Source organism: Acomys russatus, chromosome 23 (genome assembly GCF_903995435.1).
Source record: "Acomys russatus chromosome 23, mAcoRus1.1, whole genome shotgun sequence".
Lineage (NCBI taxonomy): Eukaryota > Metazoa > Chordata > Mammalia > Rodentia > Muridae > Acomys > Acomys russatus.
The window spans coordinates 35,426,238-35,438,354 of record NC_067159.1 but is presented as its reverse complement, the minus strand read 5'-3'; the positions used below and the strand labels follow the sequence as shown (position 1 = coordinate 35,438,354).

At 37.6% G+C, this 12,117-nt stretch overlaps 1 non-coding gene across 1 annotated transcript; it reads left to right on the top strand.

The window, feature by feature from the left end:
* Positions 1-8,969: 8,969 nt before the first annotated feature.
* On the top strand, positions 8,970-9,074 carry LOC127206783 (U6 spliceosomal RNA). The gene has a single exon (XR_007832876.1). It is a non-coding gene; the product is annotated as a U6 spliceosomal RNA (small nuclear RNA).
* Positions 9,075-12,117: the final 3,043 nt, after the last annotated feature.

Genomic DNA, 12,117 nt, shown 5'->3' with positions numbered 1-12,117 from the left:
GGATGTGGGAGAGAGGAACACTCCTTCATTGCTGGTGGGACTGCAAACTAGTACAGCCACTTTGGAAATCTATCTGGTGCTATCTCAGAAAAATGGGAATAGGGCTTCCTGAAGACCCAGCTATTCCACTCCTTGGAATATACCCAGAAGATGCTCCAGCACACAACAAGAAAATTTGCTCAACCATTTCATAGCAGCCTTATTCATAATAGCCAGAACATGGAAACAGCCTAAGTGTCCCTCAGTAGAAGAGTGGATAAAGAAACTGTGGTACATATACACTATGGAATACTACTCAGCTATTAAAAACAAGGAATTCCCGAAATTTGTGGATAAATGGATTGAGCTAGAAATGATCATAATGAGTGAGTTAACCCAGAAGCAGAAAGAATCAAATGGTATACTCACTTATATCGCATACTAGCCCAAGGGGCATGTCCCACGAAAGCCTTCACTTACCAGGAAACTGGGACAGAGGGGAAGGCATCCTATTGGGACTCTAAATGAGAGACGCATGGGAGAACAGCAAAATAAAAGGATCCAGAGGGTCCTAGAAATCTACAAGTAGAACAATATGATAGGCAGATTTGGGCCCAGGGGTCCCGCGCAAACTAAGGCACCGCCAAGGACAATACAGGAGGTAAACTTTAAACCCCTTCCCAGATCTAGCCAATGGTCTGAATATTCTCCACAGTTGAGTGGAGAATGTGATACGACTTTCTCACATACTCTGGTGCCTCACATTTGACCATGTCCCTGGAGGGGGAGACCTGGTGGCACTCAGAGGAAGGACAGCAAGTAGCCAAGAAGAGACTTGATACCCTATGAGAATATATAGGGGGACGTAATCCCCCTCAGGAACAGTCATAGGGGAGGGGATAATGGAAAATGGGGGGGGGAAAAGTAAAGGTACTTGCCTCTGAGGTCAAGACTATATTTGTACAAAATCCACACAAAAGAGGCAGTCTGCCAAAATACTTAGAAGCAGATTATATCACTGTTTACTTTCGGTTTCTAAGTCTTTTTTTCCCCCACCCCCACTCCACCCTCTTTCTTTTTTCCTGATTCTTAGCACTCAGGATGTCTAGGGTTAGTCATCTTGGTCCACATCAGATATCTGTACCAGTACTACATGGTCTAAACATAAACTGTATAGATAGCCTTACATTTCCTGCATTCCCCTTATCCCTGGCCAATAATGAGAGAAAGAAAGAAAGAAAGAAAGAAAGAAAGAAAGAAAGAAAGAAAGAAAGAAAGAAGAAAAAAGGTGCAGTTGTAAAGGATTTAGTGTCAACCTGGAATGGTAAGTTCTCCTGCAACCCAGCCAGTTGTATTCACCATCTCATGCTGACAGAAATTTTGTCAACTCACGCATTGGAGACAAAACAAGATAAAGACAGCTCATTAGCAACTATGAAGAATTTATTTTCCCTAATGAGTAAGTTTACATCATATCATTGGACAGAGCAACACAGTATTTAAAAGTTCACACAAATCAAATTTGATTTATAGTTTGCCAAACTACCAAAAAGTGAATTCCATTTTATTACATTACTAGAATTCAAAGTAGTATGAATTCTGGGCTAGATTTTGGACAAATTAGAGCATAGGTGGGTGGACTTAGACTCTGAGTCTTGTTATCATCTACATTGGCTTTCTTTGATGTCAGAACTGTCATGATTAATACTCTTTTCCACACAGGTCATTTAAAGTTACAGTTTTAGCAGGACCCCTGGGCCCAAATCTGCCTATCATATTGTTCTACTTGTAGGTTTCTAGGACCCTCTGCATCCTTTTATTTTGTTGTTCTCCCATGCGTCTCTCATTTAGAGTCCCAATAGGATGCCTTCCCCTCTGTCCCAGTTTTCTGGTAAATGAAGGCTTTTGTGGGACATGCCCCTTGGGCTAGTATGCAGATATAAGTGAGTATATACCATTTGATTCTTTCTGCTTCTGGGTTAACTCACTCATTATGATCATTTCTAGCTCAATCCATTTATCCACAAATTTCGGGAATTCCTTGTTTTTAATAGCTGAGTAGTATTCCATAGTGTATATGTACCACAGTTTCTTTATCCACTCTTCTACTGAGGGACACTTAGGCTGTTTCCATGTTCTGGCTATTATGAATAAGGCTGCTATGAACATCAGGAGGTAAACTTTAAACCCTTCCCAGATCTAGCCAATGGTCAGAATATTCTCCACAGTTGAGTGGAGAGTGTGATATGACTTTCTCACGTACTCTGGTGCCTCACATTTGACCATGTCCCCTGGAGGGGGAGACCTTGTGGCACTCAGAGGAAGGACAGCAAGTAGCCAAGAAGAGACTTGATACCCTATGAGAATATATAGGGGGAGGTAATCCCCCTCAGAAACAGTCATAGGGGAGGGGAATAATGGGAAATGGGGGGGGGGAGGAATGGGAGGATACAAGGGATGGGATAAACATTGAGATGTAACAAGAATTAATTAATAATAAAAAAAAGATATAAAAAAATAAAATAAAAAATAATAAAGTTACAGTTTTAAACAAATAAATCTCATGCATTAAGACATGAATTAGGGTGTTCTCCTCAGTCTCCAGGACCCTAAACTATAAATCTAAGCTGTAATCACCCCCATACCTTCACAGATGCCTACTCTGCCCTATGTCTCCAGATCATCACAGAAATGTCCCTACCCAAAGTTTATCTTTTCTCTGTAGGTCCTCTGCAGAGAGAAGAGACCTACAGACACCAAATAGAGTAGACCAGAAAAAAAAAATCATCCTGTCACATAATAATCAAAACACAAAATGTACAGAACAAAGGAAAAATATTAGAAGCAGCAATGGAAAAGGGCCAAATAACATACAATAGCAAACCTATCAGAATCACACCTGACTTTTCAGCAGAGATGATAAAATCCAGAAGGACTTTGCAGAGGTCTTGCAAACCCAAAGAGACCACAGATGCCTGCCCTGACTACTATACCCAGCAAAATCCAACATCTGTTCGTGTTTAAAGTCTTGGAGAGATCATGGATACAAGGCACATAGCTAAACATAATAAAGGCTATATACAGCAAGCCGATAGCAAACATCTAACTAAATTGAGAGAAACTCAAAGAAATTCCACTACAATCAGGGCTAGACAATGCTACCCACTCTTGCCATGTTTCTTGAACATAGTACTTGAAGTTCTAGCTAGAGCAATAAAATAACAAAAGGAGATCAAGGGGATACACACTGGAAAGGAAGACGTCAGATTATTGCTATTTGTAGATGATATGATAGTATACAGAAATGACCCCCAAAATTCGACCAGAGAACTCCTATAGCTGATAAACACATTCAGAAAAGTAGCTGGATACAAGATTAAATTCTAAAAATTCAGTACTCCTCTCACACAAAACTAAAGTCAAAGTGGATTAAAGACCTCAACATAAAACTAGACAAACTAAATCTATTAGAAGAAAAAGCGGGGAAGAGCCTTGAACTCATTGGCACAGGAGACTAGTTCCTGAAAAGAACACCAATAGCTCAGGCTCTAAGATCAACAGTTAATAATTGGGACCTCATGAAACTGAAAAGCTTCTGTAAGGAAAAGGTCATTGTCAACAGAACAGAATAACAGTCTAGAGACTGGGAAAAGCTCTCCACCAACCCTACGTCTGTCAAAGGGCTAACATCCAAAATATATTTTTAAAAACTCTAGAAATTAAACACCGCCAAACCAAGTAACTCAATTAGAAAATGGGATGCAGAGCTAAACAGAGAATTCTCAAGAGAAACATTGAATGGCTGAGAAATACTTAAAGATATGCTTATTTGAAAAATGATGAATATCCAAAATATATAAAGAACTTAAGAAGTTGAACACCACCAAACCAAATAACCCAATTTAAAAAATGAGGTTCAGAGCTAAACACAGAATTCTCAACACAGGAATATCGAATGGCTGAGAAATACTTAAAGAAATGTTCAGCATCTTTAGTCATCTGAAAAAATCAAAACAAATCTTCAACACAAAATTTACCCTGCCTACAACATCTGTAGGGATAAAGATAGAGCAGATAGAGCAGAGATTGAGGGAATGCCCAACCAATGCCTGCCAAACCTGAGACCTACCCCATGGGAGAGAGCCAATACCTGACAGTATTAACAATACTCTACTATGCTCATAGACCAGAGTCTAGCATAGCTGTCCTCTGAAGGACTACACGCCACAGCAGATCCAAACAGATGTGGAGACTGAAAGCTAAAACTTGGGTGAAGTGTAGGTACTCCTGTAGAAAAGTTGGGGCATACATAGATGGATCTGGAGGTAATAGGATGTCCACAAGAAAGCCAACTAACCAGGGCCCACAGGGGCTTGCAGAGACTGAAGCATCAAGCAAGGACTATGCATAGACTGGACCTAGGCCTCCTGCACAGATGTAGCAGGTGGGCAGGTCAGGCATCATGGGGGACCCCTAGTAAAGAGAGCAGAGGCTGTCTCTGACATGGACTCTGAAGCCTGCTATTTGATTACTCCCTCTGGTGGGGCTACCTCTCCAGGACACAGGAGAAGACAATATCCTTAGTTGTGATGGGACTTGATAAAATTGGGGGGGGGGGGAAGGTTGCTCCCCTTTTTGAAGGAATAGAAGATGGGGAAGAGGGGAGAAGGGAGGGAAGGTTGGACTGGGAGAAGCGGAGGGAGGGGGCTATGTTCAGGATGTAAAGTGAATAAGTAAGTATTAAAAAAATGAACTAGGGTGTGGTAATGGAGGTAAGATGATATAGCAATATCTCTTGCTGTTCTGTGAAAATTAATTTTCTTTATTAAGGCTTAAAAGTTCTCTACTCTTTCACCAAAAGAACACACCTTTATGGCAGTATTCCTCAGGAGAGGTGAACAAATATCTACTAACCCCAAATACAGAACTGACAACAGAACAAATTCAGCATATCCCAAAGTGCAACTTTGCAAGCCAATGAGTTTATTAGGGTTTCTCATAGGAGTATGGGTACAGGTTTACTTAGAGGAGCAGCAATGACTCACCAAAACTATACCCCAATATAGGTGACAGCTCATTAAAGCTGAAAATCAGGAGTGCACTGCACAACCTACAGGCAGTTCAGTTGTTTGAAGGCTCTTTTCCATGCAGCTCGGTTGGTCTGAGAATATCATCAGTCCTTACTATTTATAGATGCTTGAGAAGACCGTCTAATACATCTGGTTAGTTTTAGGAACTTGTTGAAGCTAATGAGTTGTTTAGTTTCTGAGTTTTAGTGAGCTTTTTCTACAGGATGGAATGTTTCACCTCCTTTTAGAACAGTGGTTCTCAACCTGTAGGTTGCAACCTCTTTCGAGGTAGTATGTCAGATATTTACATTATGAGTCATAACAATGGCAAATTTATAGTTATGAAGTAACAACAAAATAATTATATAGTTGGGGGTCACCACCACATGAAGAACTATATTAAGACTCATGTGTTTCTACTCTGAGTTACTGTACCCATATAACTCAATTATGACACAAGGTTTACTTCCAACGCTTTGAAAGTTCTATCAAGCTGTTTAGGAGAAATAAGTTGTACAAATTAAGTGTTAGTAGATTAAATCATGGTCATGTCAATTGCTAGTCTACTTTTATCACAAAAATATACATCTTAGATACAGCAGATAGATATGACTCTATAGAAAGACAAAGTCTTCAAAAACCCCAGAGACATGCAGAATATGGCATTTTAAAAAGTTTTTTTTAATTACTTTAGAGATTCATTGACAATGAGATAGGTTAACTCCTGGCAAGACTCAGCCTACCTCAAAGAAGATATGAGCATCAAAGAACCTCCTTATGGAGATGGCTTCAAATGTGGCAAACCACCCACTGGGTAAAAGGTCCTAATTTCTACCACAGACAGAATTCTGCCAAAAAAAAAAAAAAAAAAAAAAAAAAAAAAAAAAAGCAAGGGGCAAGCTTGGATGCAGGTAGAGTTGACGGCCAAACTCTGCCAAGACAGGGTAAGCAAGTCCTCAATAGTTCCTGCCTCACAAATATGTCTGTCAGATATATTGGGCCAGAAGGCTGAAGAAGATGCTTCAATGTTATAGAGAGTGTTGGGTGACTATTCAGGTAGAAAAGTGTCTGTCATCTTTTCGTTTAGAAAGCTACTAACCTGCACTCCTGGCATACTCAGATAAGCAAGCTTACTCCTTCTCAACTCTCTGAGGGAGTTGAAGACAAAGTAGCTTAGTTTTACAATGAAGCTTAGTTGTTTAGGAGTTAAGATGTTTTTAGGACTAGATAGGTGTTCTACGTTGATAATGACAATATGTGATGGAGATTGATTTATGTTCAGAAATTTAGATGCACCAAGATAGGAAAGATGTCGTCTTCAAGGCTGTCAAATACAAATAGCCAAAACACTAAGAATGTAACATTTATATAATTCCTGATTGTGTCATGGTTCTTCTTGCCATAGGTAATATATTGTATATATGTGTAATAATATAAATGTATCTGTACAAAAATAAAATAATTTAAAAAAAGAGTCACAGCATTAGGAAGATTGAAACCACTGTTTTTGAATATCCTTGTTTTAATGAGCTGCCCTTCATAATGAAATGCTTTATCTCAGAGTAAATTGCTAAACAACACAGTCACCATCCCTTTATTTATTGCCCCTGCCTGTCTGTGGCCATTGAATAATCAATGGTATTATTGCCCTGAGTACCACAAAGTGGACAACAATAGATACTTCTGCTCTAGTGTCTGCACCAACCCAAGTTATAATATATTCCAGAGCAAACCAAGGGTTCAGAGCTTCTTGTACTAAAAATGTAAAGACTCTGGAACTGTCTATTTCAGGGAAGATAAATGCATATACAAATGAAGGCTTTTCACCATTAACAACAAATGTTTAAAATGGTGACATTTCTGAGCTTCCTTTGTCTCTTTTCTTCATAATACAAAAATTTTAAAAATTGCCATTGGTCTATTTTTCTAATTCCCCAGTTGAATCTTTTCTTCTAGTTCTGATACATTTCAGATTTTCCCTGATGACATTTAAAGGAAGACAAGATCTTTCATTTCAATTGTACCCTTCAAAACATTCTGCAATTACAGGAAACTGGCCTCTCAGATAACAAACAAATATATACCACTTCTAGACATTATACAAAGACTTAAGAACAATTAAGAGACTTCATGAAACTAGGGAATGTATCAGTGCATCCCAGAGACTGAAACAGCAACTACTTAGTAGATTATCTTCCTGAATAGGTCAGTAGCTCCAGAGCTTTATAATGTCTACTATTTAACCCATGTCTTTTCAAGGACTACATAGGACTTTCTTCCTTATGTATCATACCTGTTTACTTACAAATATGTTATGTGATTAAAACAGAAACCATGAGAATGTAGAAAACAAGTCACAGAAAAAAATCACATAGAATACCACCAGCAGAACTAATTATTATAAACATTACATGTATCCTTCCAATTTTTGAAGCATATTTTTTTAATTATACATTTTACACATTAACTTAAACCTGGCTGCTTTTCACTTAAGAACATATGGTGTATACGTCCCACATTAGCAAGTATCAGTCTGTAAAATCATTTAATGGATAATTAGAATTTTATCATATGCCCATCCTTAATTATTTGTACACATTATACAAATAGAGTAGGCACATGTGTCTTACTGGTATGGTCTTCCTATGTACAAGATAAGCAATGCTTTGCATTTAGTAGATGGTTAACTATTGTATGACTGTTGTAAATAATGAACACATTCATTATTTAAACAAAGAAGGAAAAACTAGTAACTTGCTGACTGATATAAAACTTTACTAATTTAACATTGATGTTTTCTGTCATCAAAAGTTCATTCCAAAATTATTTCTTTAGGATGTGCTATCTGATTATCTGACTATAATATCTAGAATTGTGCCACTCATGTTAATGCAAATTTCAAAATATTTCCCCCTAATAAGGTCTTAATTGAGTTAAAAGTTGATAAATATGGATGTGTAATCCCATAGGGATGCAGCATTCCACAGTGTAGGGTACTTACCAGTATCCATAACAACCATGATTCCTTAAATATATTTTAATTTCAACATTCTTTGGAGTTGTTGGTGGTTTATTATGACAAAATGAAGACAACTTAAAGGAAGACTATTGATAAACCATATTTATAACTAAGCTGGTGGAAAAACTGGCTTTCTGCTCTTCTTCTATAACATGCTTGTGTGTTTTTTTTTTTTTTTAATTGTTGTGTAAACTGACAAAGAGGTGCAAGATGCTGTTTCTGTGCTTTCCAATGGAGGAAAAGTCTTTGTCAAGCATTTGAAGCCAAGGAACATTACCTGCCTGCTCAAAACTACTGACATTAGAAAAGCCAAGGAATTTGAATGAAATCAGTCAGCCAGAAACCAAGACTATAAAAATCAGAATAATTTCTAATCAGTAGAATTTTAGCAATATTTTCCTTCCTTTGTTAACACAACACAGCAGGATATATCTGAATGTATTCAGAATCACTCCTGTATTCAATGCAGCAATACTATTTTTACGTGCACAGACGAAGCTGGATCTTCTAATCAGGACTAATGAATATTCCAAGTTACTGCATAACTGCTAGTAAAGTCAAAATATCAGAAACAAGGATAGCCTAAACTGTAAGAATCAGCTGGTGAAATTACATTCTCTATTGTGAGAGTTAACACGATTATAAAAAAAAAAGATTTAAAAAATAGAAATGATCACAATAGGCTTAAGAAATTAAGAACATGTTCACAGAGGGAAAAGTAATCAATTACACTTGAAACTATTTCAGATGATGGCAAAAACCATATATTCACTAGGATGAAATAAACAATATAGCATAGAAATTAGAAAAAATAGTGAAAACAAATTCTATTCTTTTGAAAAATCAATAATATTTAAAAACTTCTAACCAAAGTGGCAAAGAAAGGAGAGAAAGAGATCATCGTGCATGCTTAGGCACACATACTAAAGTTAGAATGATACAGAGAAGATTAACATGGCCCTTGTGCAAGGAAGAGAGACCATCAAATTGCAATTATAAGAAATGAAAGGGAAAAGTCAGTGGAAATGCTGAAGACCTCAACATTGTAAGAGAAAGAGAAATACTAGGTCCGTACACTCAAAACGCTGCTGAGGATGTCGGGGTGCAGCTCAGTCAGTAAAGGGCTTGCTACACAAGCAAGCACAAGAACTAAGTTCAGCTCCCTAGCACTCCTGTGTGAAGCTTGGTGTGGTGGCATGCGGCTGGAACCCAAGTCCCGTGGAAGCAGAGGCAGAAGGGGCCTCTAGGCCTCACTAGCCACTAATCTTCCCAATCAGTGAGCCCCAGGCTCAGTGAGAGACAGTGTCTCACAAATTAATGCATACTCAAACAGCAAGGTTCCCTAGGTGGTGCAAGAGTGGCTTCTTCTCTTAAGAAAAGGCGGACTAAAACAAAGGGAAGGGAAAGAGGATTCTATTGTGGATAGGAGTGAATGAAAAAGAGAAAGACAGCCTTGTGAATCAGTTAAAACATTTTAAGTGGTGATTTTAATGAAACCGGAAGATAAAACAAGTAGCATTTCTTTTAGTTTTCCTATGTGAAATTAGAGGTAATTAGCACCTGCATTCACAATAAAGCTAAGTGTGGTGGTATGTACATGTAACTCAGGAGGCCTAGGCAGAGGGGTGGTGAGTTAGATAACCTCTGCTAAATAGACCTTATGTTAAATGTTCTGCTACCAACAACAACAAAATACACATGAAGTAATATTATGTAGAAATTATGAATGATCTTCTGAGTCATTGGTAAACATTTATTTCCCCTGAAGTTGAAAATTTAGCTGTAAAGATTTTATGAAAAATTGGCTTTGAGAGAAAAAAATAATCACCCAAATTTACTGCTAAATGCAGTCATTTGTTGTTGTAAACTTTATTAATACTTTGTCTATATTAATAAGAAAATTTCAAAACTACCTTGGTTTTGTTTTTATATGAAAATTTATTTTTAGCTACTAGGAAACAAGACTGTTGTTGACAATGGCATTATTACCATTAGAGTCTTAAGATAGAAACTTCCCTTTGTATAAGCTCTTGCCTGCCCCTCCTGCCGCCGTAGTTAACGGTGAGTAATTTGCAAGACTACATCTCACAGTCTCTCCTGGGATCATGGTAGGTCCAAATGGGCTCTGACAAAGGATGAGAAAGGACTATCCTGTGCCCCTTCTTTCTGCTGTACTTCTGGCCAGCTAAAAGCCGAGGAGCCAGTGCACAAGAGGGAAGAAGGCACGATAGCACTGTCTGCAGATGCTAGAAACCAGGATTCATCACTCATAATCATGCCTGGCCACAGCTCAGGTTTCCATCCTGTAGTACAATCCAGAAATAAACAACTATGCTTCGAAGTTACTAAGATTTGGGGACGGCTTTTCAGCCAGCTAGCATTAATTACTGCCCCCACCCCCAAATAACAGATGAATCATTGAACAGTTTTCTGCTGATGTTAATGATTTTTAACTGTTGGGTTTGGTAGTTTGAGGGGCATTTTGTGCAGTTTGCTCTCTTCGGGATTTTAGCAAGATTTAGCATTAGTTTGTTTTTATATTAAAATGACAAATTTCCTTTTCCTCACCATCATTAACTACCTTCTAACCAAGGACTATGTGTGCTGCATATTTGATCTTATGGATCAGTCCTTTTAAACTCCATCAGCACTCATGTTGGAAATGTGTTGCTTCCTTCAATTCACAGATAAGTATAACAGTATTCCTGTGTGCTCATCAAGGTCACATTTACAAAGCAGAAGGGACATTTTACTTTTGTAAAGCATTCAAAGATTGCATAAAAAGAATTAGAGCTACTCTGGTATTTGAGTGTATTTTTATGTAGTGTGTGTGTGTGTGTGTGTGTGTGTGTGTGTGTGTGTGTAAATACCATGACATGTACATGAAGGTCAGAGTTCAACTTACAATATCTATTTCTCTCTTCCAGGTCTAGGCTCCAGGCATTGAACTCAGGTCATCAGTGTTGTATGATAAGCATTTTTGCCCACTGAGCCATCTCACAGATTTTTTTAAATTATAAAACACATTGTAGATGATCCAACTTTGATTTAATAAATGTTAAGACATTTAGGTAAGGATATAGAGCTGGCAGGCAGTAGAACATGTTAGCACCATGATGTACTGAATTATCCACTGCATTTTTATAGACAACAGTGTTTTATAGTGATGTTCATCACAGGGCTTCCAATACCCATGCACAGTCCATTCTCAAAGGCAGCATTCAGCCTACCACCAGCATCAACTGGCATTGCTATCACCTCTTCCCTATTTGATCTAGCTTACTAGTCAAAGGGGAGCCCCTAGAAGAAGTACTGAAAATCCGTACATATATTGGCTATGAATCCATACTGAGACTTGTTATGTACAGGTAACAAAGTTATGCTCTGAAATCTGAACAACGAATCATGGAGAACTGTAACTGATTAGCAGAGGCATCTAAAATTAAGCACATGCAAAGAAAGAGGAAGATTATAGTTAGGACTGTAAAGGAAACAGAGAAACCAAAACTATAGAAGAGTCTGGTGCCCACAAATAAACAAGATTGCACAAAAGGAAGATGCTAAAAGAAGCAGGTTGCTAGTCTCCTGAGATCCTAATAACTATCTAGACTCAGTCTAGAACTGAGTCCATCAATAAACCCTACATCCTACTAACTTACAAGGGAGTTCCCTTTATCTTATAACGGCCTCTCTGAGCACAGTGGTTTTATAACTGAAAAAAAAGTGAATATGATAGCTAATTACAAAAGTAGATCCTTCAACCTAATGTTGGTAAAATAATATAAAATTCTAAGTGTGGATACATCACAAAATTAAATATTAAATTAACTATTAAAATTTTATAAAGGATGTAAAAATACAAACAAAATTGAAGGACATACAAATTGAGAGTGAATACTTACTAAATTATATCACAAAAGGTAAATAACCTTACAGTATAAAAAGACTATACATATTGATAAGAACAATAACAACCCTTCAGTAAGAGAATATGCAAGGGAAAGAGATATTCACAAAAGTTCCCAAAAGAAAAGAAGAGAAAAATCTGAT